This window comes from Pinus tabuliformis, chromosome 2_2, assembly GCF_031772625.1.
Source record: "Pinus tabuliformis cultivar Carrire ecotype Pingquan chromosome 2_2, CPIR1, whole genome shotgun sequence".
Classification (NCBI taxonomy): domain Eukaryota; kingdom Viridiplantae; phylum Streptophyta; class Pinopsida; order Pinales; family Pinaceae; genus Pinus; species Pinus tabuliformis.
In genome coordinates, this window is record NC_142300.1 from 69,259,438 (window position 1) to 69,277,322 (window position 17,885).

The following is a 17,885-nucleotide window of genomic DNA, read 5'->3' on the forward strand; positions in this document are numbered from 1 at the left end:
TTAAGACATTCAATTAGTGATGGCAAGCTCCCAACTTGCTTCCTCCTCAATTTGACTGAAAAGCGACTGAACATCTGATCAATATGGTCATGAGTGTGCCCAACAAGAAGGAAACCAACCTTTACCTTTTAAAAAATTCTCAATTCAACAAACATGTTTAGGTATCCAAAAACAACTTGATTTTTTTTTCATGGCAAATGTTGTCCAACTGTAGATACAAAACTTCAGGAAGAGTACCAGACCAATGAGAAATCACATCATGAATTATGGTTATGGTCAGATTTGCATCATTATGAATATTTGGAGCTGTGAAGTACACCCTTGGTAACATTTTCCCATTGAAGACCATACAACCGACCAAGTGAAATTGAATAAAATTTTCCTCCTGTAAATTTTTGGGTGTGCGAACAAAATGTGGTAAAAGTGTTTTCTTCTGGTCCATACCATCAATTATCAAACCCAAATATTTATTTGGATTATCATAACACTTCTTTCGATGCTTGTACAACTTCTTCCTTTCATTTGTTTGTTTTTCACGATGATCTTGAAGTTCTTTGACAAAAAACTATACACAACATAAAAAAAATTCATTAGGAAATATGTTTTCATAGTTGATGACTAATTTTAAAAGTTAAAGTTATGAATGCTTACCTCTTTCTGACCCTTCACATTTGTCCCTTTTTGATTTTAGAGAAGCACATGTACTACAAATCCCCATCCTTGTCTTCTTAGGAATATGGACATTGTTGAATTCTTTCTTCCATACTTTCACAAAATATTGATATGTAATAAATTGGCCATGTCCCTCAACACCTTCTACATATTCTTTGTATAAGTTGTAGATTTCTCGTCTTGAAAAATTATCTAGAATATGTATTGTCTCTCTATTTGGCATACACTCTCCATGCTTTGAAAAGAAATCTTTCATCCATGACATTGCAGTATTTGATAATGGCCCAAACTATCTTTTATGACATACTTCTGAATAAAATGTGGGATCCTTTTCCAAATTTTCTTGAATTATCGAGAGACGAAAATTCCTAATCGAATGAAACATTTTGAAAGCTTTTCTACGGATAAATAAAGTCCCAATATGATAATCATAACCTGACAATGTAGATTACACGCACCCAACTAAATATGAATTTTGCATGCTTTTATTCATTGAAAAATATCTCTTCCTGCTTTCTAATGCAAATTTGAAATCCATATTTTTCAAGCAAACTTTTTGGCAAAATTCACTTGAAATGAGAGCACTAATAGAACTTCTTCTCGTTAGATATTCTGCTCTACCCCTTGTATAACTAGAGCAACTTGCACTGATACGAAAAGTTCTACTCCTACTCCTCGATACAATATTTCTTGGCAACATCTCCATCATTGGATCATCATTTGTATAGGGCTATTCATCATCATTAAGAGGAATGTTATCCACACTATGATCAGCTCTGCTTTTCAAATATTTACTTGGAGGATATTCTTCATCTTCCGCTTCTTTAGTGCTACTGTCGCAGTCCTTAGAATTTGGACTGAATGGAAAATCTGACTCGTTGTTTAATGGATATTCTTCTTCATGTGCATTGTCAATGCTACTCTCATAGTCCATAGAATTAGGACTACGTCGAAAATGTGATTGTTTACTTATTGAAGATGCTACATCTTGTCCTTTGTCACTGCTACCTTTATACTCATTAGAATTAGGACTAAGTGCATCATCCTGTGATTCATCACTGCTGCTCTCGTAGTCCTTAGAATTAGGACTAAGAGGACACAGTGACACTCCATTATTTTGAAATTCATCATCACACTCTTCATAACTATTTCTCTCATAGTCCACAGAATTAGGACTAAGTGGACACTGTGACACTCCAATCTTTTGAAATTCATCATCCCACTCTTCATCACTGCTGCTCTCATAGTCCTTAGAATTATGACTAACTGGACATCATGACACTCCATAATTTTGAAATTCAACATCATGCTTTTCATCACTACTACTCTCATAGTCCTTAGAATTAGGACTAAGTGGACACTTTGACACTCCATTCTTTTCAAATTCGTTATCACGCTCTTCATCACTGCTACTCTCATAGTCCTTAGAATTAGGACTAAGTAGACACTATGACACTCCATTATTTTGAACTTCACCATCATGCTCTTCAAAACTACTGCTCTCATAGTCCTCAGAATTAGGACTAAGTGGACATCGTGACACTCCATTCTTTTGAACTTCACCGTCATGCTCTTCAAAACTGGTACTCTCATAGTCCTCGGAATTAGGACTAAGTAGACATTGTGACACTCCGTTCTTTTGAACTTCACCATCATGCTCTTCAAAACTACTTCTCCCATAATCCTTAGAATTAGGACTAAGTGGACATCGTGACACCCCGTTCTTTTGAACTTCACCATCATGCTCTTCATCACTATGGCTTTCATAGTCCTTAGAAGTAGGACTAAGTGGAATTTGTGACTCTTTATTTATTTGAAATTCTCCATCCCCTCTTTCATCAGCACTACTCTCATAGTCCTTAGAATCAAGACTAAGTGGAAGATTTGATTTTCTATTCATAGTGGAAGAATTCCCGCTATATTCATCAATATGAATAGAGTTGTTACGCGATGAAGATGTTGATGGTGTATAAATCGAAACTTCACTATCAGAACAATCCATCCCTTTCAAATAGAAGATGTTGAATGATACAAATGGAGAGTCTCCTAAAGATATTATATAGCTTAAAGAATGAAATTTTCCCTCCAAAAAGTTTTGCAAAAATATTTCCCTCCAAAAATTTTCGCGAAAATATTTCCCTCCAAAACGTTTCGCGAAAATATTTCCCTCCAAAAAGTCTGTTAGATTTATTTACCTTCATTATTTTGTTCTACAATTTATTGAAAAATGTAAACTAATTTTTTTTATGAAATAAATCATTAAAATTAAAATTGTAAACTACAACTTCTACATTAATTATTTTAATAGTTAAAGTATATAATATTTACTAAACAATTGAAATTTATTTTTTTAAAATTTTTATAATATATTCTAAAACAAATTATCCCACATTCAACCAGTTGTAAGACAATTTTACAATATTCGCTTTATAATATTTTAAAACAAATTATCCCACATTCAACCCATTGTAAAACAATTCTACAATATTCGTTTTATAATATTTTAAAACAAATTATCCCACAATAACCATACGGTAAAACATCTCCGTAATTTCACTTATATATTAAAATTTCATTATCACTATTACTCACATCACATCCAGGATTTTTGAAAATCATTGAAAGACTCATGAGAGCAGCTACATCACTATCAACAACATATTCAATGAAGAATTCTATCAATTGAAAGGTAAGTTAAATTTTTTTACCTGAAAATTTTCATATTAAATTCATTTAATGAAAAAGATTTTTTTTTTTTTTTAAATTAATAAATTTTCTAAGCCAAAATAACAATTACATCTGTTGTGAGCATGGTGGGCCCGATTAAACTCAATCGCCTAATACCTATGGGTGGACCACCGTGGTGTCGCGGGGTGGGCGGGGAGGTTAGGCGAGTGGGTGGGGTGTGAGGGTGTGGGGGTGGCCCAGCGGCTCGCCCGCTTGTCGTGCTGTTGGGAGATTCTCAAAATAGCCCAATCACCGTGGCAGGCAGGTGAGCTGCCAGGGTGGGCGTCATAGCCCGACTCACCCCCTACCTCCAACCCCCCCTCCTGACACCCTCACTCCCTTCACCCACACCCTGCGCCCCTACCCCATTAACCCCCTGAACTCCACCCTCATCCCTTACCACCAACCCCCTAGACCCGGCCCCCTCCCGCGCCCATCGCTCCCTCACCCCCCTCTCTCACCTCCCCCCACTCCACTGGGCGCCCTCACCCCTCCCACGCCCATCCTTCCCTCGCCCCCCTCTCTCACCTGCCACCATGCCCTCGGACGCCCTCCCCTTCCTCAGCCCCATCGACTTGCCCCCCGCCCTGGCGCGCCACCCCTCCCTCCCCCGAGTGCCCAGCACCATCCCCCTGCCCGAGCACCCCACCCTGCCTACCCCTCCCTCCGAGCGCTCCACCCCACCCCATGCCCGAGTCCACTCTCCTTTCCTCCCTCCCTCCCCCCCCCCCCCCCCCCCCCAAGGCGGCCCACATCCTCCCCCCGCCCGGGCGCCCCACTGAACCCTGCCTCCCCTCGTCTAGCACCCGCCCTGCCCTCCAGGCGCTCCACCGCACCCCACCCACCAGAGCCTTCCTCCCTCCCTCCTGGCTAATGCCTGACCAATGGCCCGCGCTGCTGCCCGATAGGTAGGGGCGTGGGCCTCTGGGGTGGTGCCGACCTCGGCTGCGCCACCTGAGCGGCCCGCACCCCCGCCCGACAGGCGATAGGGCAATTCCCGGAATCGCCCTGCCGCCTGTTGGGCGAGGGCGCAGGCCGTCCGGATGGTGCTGGACTTGGCCGCGCAGGGTGATTCTCAGAATCACCCTGCCGCTTGCCGGGTGGGGGCGCGGGCTGCCCGGGTGGCGCGACCGAGGCAGGTGCTACCCGAGTGGCCCACGCCCCCGCCCGACAGGCAGCAGGGTGATTCCGGGAATTGCCTTGCCATCAACCGGGCGGGGGTGCGGCCGAGTCTGGAACCACCTGGTGGGGGCACGGGCTGTCGGTCAGGCACTAGCTGGGAGGGAGGAAGGGAAGGCGCTGGTAGGTGGGGTAGGGTGGAGCGCCGGGAGGGCGTGGAGGGGGGAGGGTACTATGAGGGCAGGGAGGGGGTTGGTGGATGGGGTTGGACACCCAGGCGGGGGGACACAGGGTGGGTTGGGGTGCCCGGGCGGTGGGGGGGGGGTGCGGGGCGCCTGGGAGGGGTCTTTTTGGTGGGGGATGGGTGCTCGTGGGGGGGTGCAGGTGTGGGGGGGGGGTGGTGGGCCCGTGGGGGGGTGCTGGTGGGTTGGGCGGGGGGATGGGTACCTGTGGGGGTGTGCTAGTGGGTGGGTTGGGGCGCCCGGGAGTGGGGTGTGGGACAGGGGATGGGCGCCTGTGAGGGGGTGCCGGTGGAGTGGGGGTGGGGCGCCCGGGCGCTGGGAGGCTGCGGGGCGCTTGTCAATGGTTTTAGGGTGGGGGATGGTCACCCGTGGGGGGGTGCTGGTGGGTGGGGTGCAGCGCCCGGGCGGGGGGAGGGCGTGGTCCAGGGTTTGGGGTTGGGTGCCCGGGCGGGGGGTTGGGTGGCGTAGGGCGCGCGCCCGGGGGAGGTGGGCGCCTGTGGGTGGGGTAGGCCACCCGGGTGGTTGGGTGGGGGTTCGGGTGGAGTGCCCAAGGGGGGGACGATGGGTGGCATGGGTGCCTGGGGGAGGGGGTTGGGGGGTTGGTGGCGTGAGCACCCATCGGTGGGGCCCTTGGGTGCTTGGAGGGGGGGGGGCACTTGGGCGATTGGAGGGAGAGGGGGGGTGCCCAGTGGGTTGGGGGCCGGGGGGGGGTGCCACCTGGGGGGATGGGGTAGGGCTCCAGTGGGTGCGGCTATATATATATATGTATATATATATGTATATATATATATATATATATATATAATGGCGCCCCGCCGCACCCACTGGAGCCCTACCCCATCCCCCCAGGTGGCACCCCCCCCCAATATATATATTGTAATTATTAAAAAAATCAGACATATATATACATATATATATATATATATATATATATATATATATATATATATATATATATATATATATATATATATATTGTAATTATTAAAAAAATCAGACATTTCATATATATATATATAATTTTGGAATGTTTTATTCGTGATTTACTTTTTTTACACTAGAATGTTAATGCATACCCTTTTAGAATGTGAGGGGCGGTGGGTGAGGGAGGGGGTGTGGGCAGGTGGAAGGGTGGTCGTGGGGCAGGCAAGTGAGGGGGGCGGTGTTGGAGGGGCGATTCTGTTCATACAAATAAAATATTTATGATATATTTTCATTGTTAATTTAAGTTAATATGTTTTTATTATTCACTGATTTATGTGTTTCTATTTTTCAGGAAAATGGCATCAAAGAAAATTTTAGTGAATCTTTTTGGACCAAAGACTCTTAAAGGTGCATCTTCAAGAAACATTGGTGAACGAACTCCATCTGAGCTCATGACTACAAATCTTTCAAGTTCCTCAAGTGATAAGAGGATTATTTCAGACTAGAAGAATTCAAAAATGGTGAAATTTCCATCAGGAATCTGGTATGTGAAAGAAAAAGAAATCACAAATATGAATATATATCTATATATTCATATACTGAATGATAATGGAATTTTTGATGTGATGGGAAGAGTCATAGATATGTGTTCGGTACCAGACACTAAAGTTGTTTACATACTTACAAAAGCTCTCAAGTCACATGAAAGAGTTAAATATCGACTATCATATTCATTGTATGACATGAGAGAAGTATCTAAAAAGTTGTGTAAACAAATCATAAATGAGATGACACAAAACATCGTATGTATTGTTATTTTTATTTTTATTTTGCGTTCTTGAAAGTGTCTTGCTATATTTTTTAACTTTGTTTTTTATTGACATATGATATTTTGTTTGGCAGAATTTTGTTGAAAGTTGTTCAATTAGGTTGGGAGGCATTCATTTCATAGAGCATGATATCATGTCAGAAGAAGATATGGAAAATAAGCAAAATGTAGTAATTGATGATGCTACAAAACTACATCCAAAGAATCAGAAAAAAAAAGCCTCTGGTGAATAAATCTAGCAAGGGTAAACAAGTTACTTTTGAGGAAGATGAAGTTGAAATTGATAGTGAAGCATATGTTTCCACTACTGAAGATGACATTGGAACTGAGAAAACCCATAAAAGACCAAAATTAACAATGCCCAAGAATAAATCTATTGGGAATGTTATGACCAAGAAAAGTAAACTTGAATATTTTGTAGCAGTCATTACCAGCAGTCAAGAACCTAGTGAAACTTCAAAAGAAAGCAGAGAAATCATTACACCAGGAGCTGATTTAGAGGATGGCATTATCAAAACAAAACAAAATGCCATTCGAGAGAATTTGACAAAGAGAAACTTAATTGATGTTGGTCGTACATTTCAGCTTAATGTCAGGAAAATCTATAAAGCAAGTGAAGGACAATGTCAATATCAAGTTAGAAAGCCACATCATCTGCATGTTCACAACTTGAAGACATTGATGAGGTACAATCCATATGCTCATGTGGTTAGTTATGTGCTTCTTGTTGATCCACTTCAAGTTCCCAACAAAGAAGAATTTGATAAGTCAAAATGTTTTGAATACAATTATTATGTGCTTGGGGGGAACCATTCTGTAGAAGCTCAAAGACAATTGATGGAGGAATATCCTAATAACCCACGTTTTGAAACAATGAAATGTATCATTTACGCTAGTTTATCAGATACAGAAGCAAATTTAGTGGCATGGTATCATAATTCAAATAATGAATATAGGATGTCTATGACTTTCATCCAATTCAAAATGTGGAAAAGGCAACAAAAATAGTGATTTATTCAGAGGTGTTGATAACATTTTCCAATTGGCATTTAGAATTGGAGATGTTTGGAAGTTGATTGATGAGATTTTTAGCATGTGGGAAGACATTGCCATTAAAAACCAGAGGGTCAAAAAGTCTAATCCATTGATATGTGGCAACAGCAAATCATCTCCTGAGATGAAGCAGCTTCCAGATGATATGACTATCACACCTTGGAGGGTGATGCAAGGAGTGAAAGATGAAAAAATTGTCAAAACAATATTATCTCGTGTGAGGTCAGGGGAATTATCATTGGAGTAAATGTCTGGAGAATATCAAAAGCGAGTTTGTTGAATTATTTTTATTTATTTCTAGATCATAATTATATTTTAAATAAAACATGTTGTTCTTGGTATTATTTGTTATACATATCATTATATTAACTTTTTGTTACTTTATCTATGCAGTCACAAAGTTTACATGAAAATTCAAGAACAAATGGTTAGATTGTTGAATGAAGATAGTTGGGATGATGTTGTACGCAACTATCTAGATTCAAGTTCTACATCAACATTAAAATCTTTTTATATTGCATTTAAAAAGGTATCTTGATTTATACATTCACTTTTATTCACCTGCGTACTATTTTTAATTTATAACTTACACATATATTTGTTTATTTTATAAAAGATGAGGAAGGATGATAATGGAGCGCCAGATAGTTTCAAAACCTTTATTGAAAAAATAAAGATCGAAAGACTGAGGAAGCAACGTATTAAGAATGTTCAACTTGATCCAACTCTTAATCATTTCATTTGGAATGGGCTAGACACTATTCAATATCAAGTAATAAAAGGCGACTGTGAAGACATTGCTAAACTCATACCTAAAAGGGATTATGCACTAGTCATTGCAGATATTCCCCATGGTTTCAATATTCCAAACATTGCCTATGATAGTGAACCTTATACTTATCAAGCTCTTAGTAAAGTGGTTGCGGGATTTGTAGAAGTCACATCATCACCATTATGAAGATTTGTGACATTTCATTCAGACACACAATTGGCAATGATATTGTCAAGATTCAAGGGGAAAACAAATTCAAGGATGCAAATTAGATGGTAAGACGTTTAAAATGTATATTTGATTAATGTTGAAAAAATTATTTGTGTACAAGTTAATTGAACTTTTACTATTTCATGTTACAGGAAAAAGTCAAATCTTCTTAACAATGAAGATCAACAATTTATAAATGATTATGAGTTCATTCATATTGATAGTTGGGCAAAAGATGATAGTCATATGTCTATGATTTTTAATCGGGTAGACGGAAAGAGTCATAGCCAAATCCTAACATATGATGTTGTTGTGAGAAAACTAACATATGAAGAAAAAGAAGCAAAAGGAGAGATAGTTAACATTTATCAAAAACCAAAATTATCGATTAACTATATTATAGACATTTGTTCAAATGAAGGAGACTGGGTTTTGGATTTATTTTCCGGCTCAGGTAAGTTTTATTATGTGGAATTGAATTTCAATATGTTATTTTTTAATTAATATGTCATTGTACTAATTTAGTTCATTATTTCTTTTGTGCTTGATAATTAGGTACAACACTAGCATGTTGCCTTCAAAAAGGAAGAAATTGCATTGCAATTGAAAAATATCCAATACAGTGCAATTTCATTTAGCAAAGAATTAATGCTCTTCAATTTCTTCTAGATGAAATGCAAGAAATTTTGTTGAAGAAAGGGGAATTTAGTGAATCACGTGTGGCAAAAACGACAAAAGAACCCCAACCACCATTACATGAAATGCTTGGAAAGACATACATTGGGAGATTCACAGACATCAAAGATCCATTAGAAGAGGAAAATGAGCAAAAGGAAACAGAAAATATTGTGGAAGAAGACAATGATGAAACTCTAGAGGACGAAGTGTTTGGATTACGTGACATTGTTGATTAAATTTAAGTTATGCTTGTAAATGAAGCTTTGCAATGTTTTGACTTTGACATTTTATGAGAAGAATAAACACTCAATTAGGGTTGTTAAACGTTCAACATTTGTAATATGTGATTTTCACATTGATTTTTAAGTTAATCATTATTTTTTGAAAAAAAAAAAGTGATTATTATTATTTTTTTGACATGAAATTCATAAAAAAAACTATTATTTAACCATTTTTAGTTAAAATTATCGTATAAAATTGTGATTTTGACATGTCAATTCTAGCAAAAAATTATCAAAACGTGTAGTTTTTTAGTTATATTTATGTTAAAAATGGTTATTTTTATGTCCATTAATAAAAATATTGTTTTTTAGAAACAATTATTTCATGTGGATTGAAAAATTAATTAAGGATGTATAAATATATAGAATATCGAAAATTCTAAATATCAACATTCTAATTTAAAAATGCAAAACAATAAAAACCTCACTAAACAAAATATTAAAATTAAAATAAAAAAACAAGAAAATGTGAAGAAAACGACCACTTCAAAAATTATCAAATTTACAAAATAATTATTTACATTTTATACATTAGAAAATTTAAAGCCAAAAAACAGGTCTTTTAAAAAAAGGGTGTGATGCAGAATACTCACTTTTTTAAATCAACATGAAAATCACTACCATTCTAAAACATAATGTACATAAAAAAAATTAAAGTGTCAAAAACTATGCTCTAAAAAAAACATGTGCATTCTGCATCACCCCTTATCAAAATCAAGTCACTTTTTTTTCTATCTCTACGAAACGGGTAACAGTATTAGTTTCCATTTCAAAGTTTACATAGTTGATGTCTGGTCGGGTACATGTTAGATAAAGTAGACTGCCAATCATGGATCTGTAAGTTGGTTGATGTACTACTATTGATTCATCATTTGAGCTAAGACTGCATCCTGTTACCATTGGGGTACATATTGGTTTAGAGTCTTCCATGCCGTACTTTTTTAGGATCTGTTTGAGATATTTGGTTTGTGAGAGGAAAATACCATCTTTATTCTGCTAAACTTGTAGACCAAGAAAGTAGGTGAACTCACTAAGCAAGGACATTTCAAATTCTTGTTGCATTATTGAGGCAAAAATTTGACTCAATAAAGTTGGATTTCAGATACGGCACGGTGTAGCCCTCTTATTGTACGATGCATTGCTCAGTAAGGTTACTATATTCTTCCCTCAGTATTTGCCCTTCTGGAATGCTCTCAACGCCTAGGGTCGGCCTGACTTGAATAATGACTCACATGGCAAGTCAATCTGTCTTTCAGGACTTTCTAGCTTGGGTAAGGGATCTAACCTGGTTGACCTTATCGATTTGGTTCCTTAGAACATAAGCTACTAAACAACCAACAAGGATGTAAGACACCAGAAGTATGAAACCAACAAGGCATGGTGTTCCTAGGTTTGACGCCATCTCATGAATGAAATTGACCATACTCGTATGTAGCTCACTTTGTGTAGGCAATATTGAGCTTGAAGCAACACTGAGCCGTAAGCCATTGGGTGCAAAGAATAGTACGTCACACCTTTAAAAAGGGCCTCAACACCCCTATGCCTTGTCCTGGAATCACTAAGGCACTGAGTCGATGTGGGGCTATCATTAATGAGGGTCCTCTACCCTAGCTCATCGTGAATACAGTGGGCTAGGTGCCCGGGTTAGCCAAACAGGGCTTTGTGCCTTAGCCAAATCTATAAAATGAAGGCAAGACAACCAACAACAAGTCAGACACCAACATAGAGCTAGACAAACAACAAGTCAGACACCAACATAGAGCTAGACAAGTCAGTGGCACAGGATGGTAGGCCAGATAGATAGGCAGGATGGATAAATAGATGATCGGCAAAGGGACAACCACTACCAACACTAGGAGGCTGGGAGGTCATGCCTGGTAGCCCTGTAGGCCCACTACAGCCAGTGGTAACCTGTTGCTCCAGTAAGCTGCCTTGCTCCCTAACCAAATGATGGACAGCCTCTAATGCAGCAGTGAGGTTGAGAGTCATGTCTACCCCTCAGGTCCACACGGTCGTAACACTGTTTGGTAAACCTCCCATTTAGGCAAGCAGAGATTAACCTTGGCTCCCTAACGTCATCCGTGAATCTGTTGGGTATCCTACGCCTAATGATGGACCCATGATGGACAGCCTCCAATGCAGCAGTGAGGTTGAGAGTCATGTCTGCCCCCTCAGGCCCACTCGTGGGTGGTACCATTCTGGTGAGGCAAGGCAGTCCCCTGGCTCCCTAACGTCATCCGTGAATCTGTTGGTATCCTCCTGTACAGTTTAACTCATTTGGACAGCCGTGTGGTTGGGTGTCATGTCAGGCTCCCCTCGGGACCACAATACATTCTCATCTGCTCTAGTAAGTGGCAACCTCCGTTTGGAAGGGTCAAGCTGATTAAGCTCTTGACATTCTAACATCATGCGTTAAACTGTCCTGGAGATCAGGAAGTCACACCCAATATATGGGATAACAGTGCCTCTGCTTGTCTATTTGTTGAGGATGGATTTCAATGAAAGCTATAGTAGAGGATGTAAGGAGACCCTGCCTCTGCTAAAATGAGTGTACCCACCCTACGCTCTTTTTGAAAAAACCAGGAAATAAGTCAAGGAGAGAAGGTTTAAGGTGTCAGAATCAGGGAGAGAAGGTTTAAGGTGTCAGAATCAGGGAGAGAAGGTTTGAGGAGTGATACTGCTACATGTTAGGAGATCAAATTTTAATGTCTGGAGGATGGAGGGATGGAGGATGGAGGTACTGTGAGTGATTGTGCTGAAGTCTACATCTCTCATCCTGAAAAAATTAATGTCAGGACCAATCATTTGGAAGATCTGTCTGGGAGTTTTTGTTGAAAGGAGGGTGTAAGGAAAATATTTGAGTCAAGGAGGTACTGTCAGAGTTGGAGGTGCTGAATTCTTCATCTTAGAAAAGATAAAGGTTGGAAGGTTCTTGGAGGGCTCTGAGGGATGTTGTTTGGTTGGAAGGTGGGGTGATGGGGCCCCATCAAGGCTCAGTTGAGCCTACCTTGCTTTCAAATTAGATCTGGGTCATCCACAAATCTCCGTCACCCGACGATTCTTGATTGCTACCAAAAATGATATCATCAACATACACAACAATTATTTGCAATTTATCAATGTTCATCTTTGTATATAGATTGTTATCTGTTGGCCCCTTTGAAAAAACTTGTTGGAGGAGATATTTGTTAAGATGGTAATACCATGCTCTCGGAGCCTGTTTTAGACCATAGAGAGATTTTCTGAGTTTGCATACAAGTTTTGCATCATTTCCAAGAATGAATCCTTCTGGTTGTTCAATATAGACTTCTTCTTCTAAATCTCCATTAAGAAAGGCAAATTTTACATCCATTTGGTATACTTTGAATTTCTAAAAACTAGAAAGAGCAAGAAACATTCTTATGGCTTCAAGTCCTGCAACAAGTGCAAAAGTTTCTTCCAAATATATACCTTCTTATTGAGCATATCCTTTGCAAACAAGTCTGGCCTTGTTTCTAATAACTTCTCCATTTTCTTTTAGCTTGTTTTTGAATATCCATTTAGTTCCTATGATATTCTTATCATGAGGTATAGGAACTAATTCCCAAGTATTATTCTTTTAAATTTGCTCAAGTTCTTCATTCATGGCCTTGGCCCAACATTCATCTCTGCATGCTTCATTCACATTTTGAGGTTCTGTGGAGGATAGTAATGCTAGATAGCTTGAGGCTTCGGGAATAGTTCTTCTTGTCTACACACCTGCCCCGTTTTCCCCTAAAATTTGAGTTTCTGGATGATTCTTCTGAACATACCTAAACAAAGTCTTTTCTTCTATCGTTATCTCTTCTTCTGGTGCTTCATTGGTTACTTCTTCAGAATCAGTGTGATTTGATGTGGGAAAATGATCTTCATCTTCTTCATTGTCATGATCGTCGGTTTTTGTCTGGTTTGGATTTTTGCATGTTTCATGAACTACAACATCAATACATTCAATAATTTTCCCAAGTCTTTTGTTATAACATTTATATCCTTTACTTCAGGAAGAGTAGCCAAGAAGAATGCCTTCATCTGTTCTAGGTTCAAACTTACCAAGTTTTTCATCATTCCTCTTGATGTAACACTTGCTTCCAAAAACTTTGAAGTACTTTATCATAGGATTTTTATCATACCAAAGTTCATGCAGAGTTTGAGTGTTGTTTACCCAAACATTTGCTTGGTTGAGAATAGTGACAGCGGCTAATGCAGCTTCACCCCAAAAGATTGCAGGAGTTCTAGATTCATCTAGCATAGCACGAGCCATTTTTTGAATAGTTCTATTCATCCTTTCCACCACTACATTTTGCTGAGGAGTCCTTGTGCTGGAGAAATTCCCTTTTATTCCATGTTGTTCATAGAATTCAAAGAATTCATTTGCGGTAAATTCCCGTCTTCGATAAGATCTAAGGCATTTGATTTTGCGATCTGATTCATTTTCAACCAAAGCTTTGAAGGCTTTGAACTTTTCAAATGCTTTATGTTTATTCTTTAGAAGACCTATACAAAACATTCTAGAAAAATAATCAATGAACAATAGAAAGTATTCTTCTCCACGAGGTGACTTTTTCCTTGATGGTCCACATAAATTAGTATGAACAATTTCAAGTGGCTTACTAGTTGATCCTTCCTTTTTGATGAACTGAGATCTTGTTTTCCTACCAAATTGACATTATTTGCATATAGTATTTTCAGGAATGTTGATATCTGGAAGATCTCGAACAACCTAGAATCTGCATGCTTTTCTTATTTGAGAAAAGCTTAGATGTCCCAATCTTCTGTGCCATAGCCAGTTTTCATCATTTTTGCGTAGATAACACTATTGTTGTCTTCCCTTGAGTATGTATAGGTTTTTTGTAGTTCTTGTACCTTTAATCACTATTTCTCCTGTATCAAGTTCACGAACAACACATCCATTTGATCAAAACACTACTTCATTTCCTTGATCACACATTTGACTCATGCTCAACAGGTTATGTTTTAATTCATCAACATACATAACATTTCCAGCTGTAACATTTTCTTTCAAGAAAATAGAGCCTTTACCTTTTATGATAGCAGGAGTGTCGTTTCCAAATGAGACACTCTTTTCCTTTTCTAAGGCATTATATGAGTGTAGTTTTTCTTTGTCACCTGTCATTTTTTTTGAGCATCCACTATCGATATACCACTAGTTTTCTTGTCCTTATGCATATAAAGATATACCACATCTTTTTGTTTGTGGTTCTTTCTTTCTCCATATTTTTGGATTCAATGGAGTTTTCTCCTTTTGAGATATTTGCTAAACTTTGCTCCTGCATTCAGATTCTTCATGGCCAAAGTTGTTACGAATTGAGAATTCTATTTCATTTTCAAGCAAATAAAAGTTATTATATGAACTTTTCTTGATCCCTATTACATTCCTTTGATTTTGTGCTTCTCTAGTCATGATGGTTTTGTAAGCAACACATTGAGCAACTTTGTGTCCAAAATTATGACATGAGAAACATTGACCGTTAAAGAAGTTCCCGCAGTTATTGAATCTACCGACCTGGTGATTGTAGTTTCTATTGATATTCATCTTTGAAACAAATTGAGTATGATTTACCTGAGGTTGGTTGTGGCTTCTGTTCATCCTTGAAGTAAATTGAGCCTGGTTTACCTGGTGATCTGCTTTATGCCTTTGCTGACGATTGTGAAACTGTTCACTACGCCTTCCTGCATCAAGATAGCTTTTAGTGGAGGTTAACGTATCCTGTGATTGAGATGCTTCTTCAATATATCCAAGACTTGTCTTTATCAGAGGAGAATGCTGCACTTTGATAATTTCATTTAAGGTTTCTTATCCTTTAGAAAATCTGAGATTGAGATCTTTTGTTTTCTCAAGATCCTTTCTTAGACCCACAATTTCACATTCTAGTTTTTCATTGTGTTTTTCTCTTTCAGCAAGTTGGTATGTCAAGGTATCTATAATCATATTCTTTTCTTCTAAACAGATTTTAAGTTTAGAGATTTCTTCATAAAGGTCATCTTCATCTAAAGCATCCAAAAAATCATCATCTTCATAAGCCATCAGAAGTCTATAGTCATTACTATTTTCATCTTCATCACTATTTGATAAACCATTGCTATCTTCATGAGTATAGTATCTCTTTTTACTTACACTTTTTTTTCTATTCCATTTTGTAGATTGCTTCCCTTTATTATATTTATCTTTATGAGGACATTTAGTAGCATAATGACTGAATCTACCATAGGCAAAACATTTGAAAGGTAATTTACCTCTGAATCTTCCGGAACCTGTTGAAGGTTCTTGACAAAGTTTACTTCTTCTTATCCTTCTGAAATATGTCTTGATTCATTGAGTTCTTCTTTTGCTTTTTTTGAAGCTTTAATTTACGCTTCTCTCATATCTGATGGACCTCCTTTTCTCATCTCAAAGGCAGTTAAGATTTTGTGAAGCTGTGTCAGAGTAATAGTTTGTAGATCCTGCTTTTCTTTTATGGCAGATACTTTTGATTCAAATTTAGCAGACAAGGATCTCAATAATTTTTCAACTAAGGTAACTTCCTTTATCTCTTCACCCAGATTCTTCATGCAATTAATAGCCTCATCTATACACAAGAAGTAACTAGCTATACTTTCATCATTATGCATCTTGAGAGTTTCATATTGAATTCTGAGAACATGTAGTTTATCACGTTTTTCCTGAGAGTATCCTTCGTAGTTTAGAATGATTTGGTCCCATATTTCTTTGGCTGATTTGAGCTACATAACTTTGAAAAACTCTGATTGTGATAGACTTCCTAATAATGTAGTGATAGCCTTGGCATTGGTTTCATATTTCTTTTTACCCACCATATCTGTAGGAATCACTGATGGAAATGCATATCCTCCTTCCGTGATTTCCCAAACATCTGTTCCAAGAGATTGAAGATAGGTTGTGGCTCTTACCTTCCAATAAACAAAGTTGCTCCCATAAAATATGTTGGCATTTTGGCTCAGGTATAGTGCTATGATACAGGTGTTGTCCTTGATGGCAACTCTCTTTGATGACAGATCTCCGTTCAGTCTACAGAATGAAGAAGAAATCTCATATACGCAGGTTAATTAAGTCCAAGTTGCGTATACACGCTGGTGATATGCATACTAAGTCGCGTATACGCAGGAGAGCTATACAATAAGTCGCGTATACACGCAGATGCATGAACAGAAAAATGCGTATATGTCGGGAAGTTTCCTTTTGGTCCATGGTAGTTAGTCCTCGGTACTTGTGCCCATGTCTTTGGACCAAAGTACCTCGACAGTCGTGTAGATCTCTAGTTTTGAAGTTGATGGTTTTGGATTTCTATGGTTTTGGCTCTTGGTATTGAGCAAGGCCTAAGGCTATATAAGGAGAAGAATATCATTAGGCAATATCATCTTTTGAGAAGGCTTGAATATCTGAAAAGGAAAGAGATCTGACATGCAGGTTCTGGGTTGCTTGATCTAAGCCAAGGAGAGATCACATCGGTTGATGGAAGACTAGATCTAAGGATAGATTGAGATCTAATGGTTTGAAATGCACTATCATGATATGGTTGATTATGCGTATTTCTAGATCTGCATACTGTCGCAATGTTATGTTCTGGGTCTAACTGATGTCTGGTACAGCTGCAAATTGAGAGAGTTTATTTTTAGATCTGTACGCAGGTTGGCTTCGGTAAAAGCGCGTGTATACGCGGGTTTTGCTCATTGAAGTAGCGTATATCTTTTGAAGCTTGATTTTGGGTCTACAGTTGGGTCTGACTGTTATTGCAGAGTTCTGTAGTCTGCTCTGTGTTCTGGTAACTGGTGATTGACAGGGTTCAGTGGTTCAGTGATTCAAAGTTTGGTTGTTTTATGCTTCAATGATCTGTTGTGAAAGGTGAATGAATTGTAGTCTTCAGATTGTAATGTTGTGCTTCAGGAATATCCAGTCTGAAAATGTATGAAAAGTGGTACCTGAAGGAAAGAAGATTGTAGGCCAGCACCTACGTACTAGTATCTTAGCTAGTACAAGAGCAAAAGGGGGTTGGAGCTCCCTTCCAAGGAAGTTTGGAGAACGAGAGAAGGTTGTAGCCTTCTGCAGGTTGTAGCCTGCGTACTGGTATAAGGCTGCACCAGTACAAAAAGATTGTAAACTGAAGTTTTATATTAAAGAAAGATAGAGACGACTTGCAGCAGGTGGTTTTCACCCACATTGGGTTTCCACCTTATATCTTGGTGTTCATGTGTGTGGCTTTTGATCTGTTATGTTATACTGCACCTCTTTACTGTTAATGTGGTGAATAATGTCCTGATGCACTTAACTGAAGATTAATCTAACTAAATTATAAGCTTTCTTCTTATACGCTGTTTTATTTAGT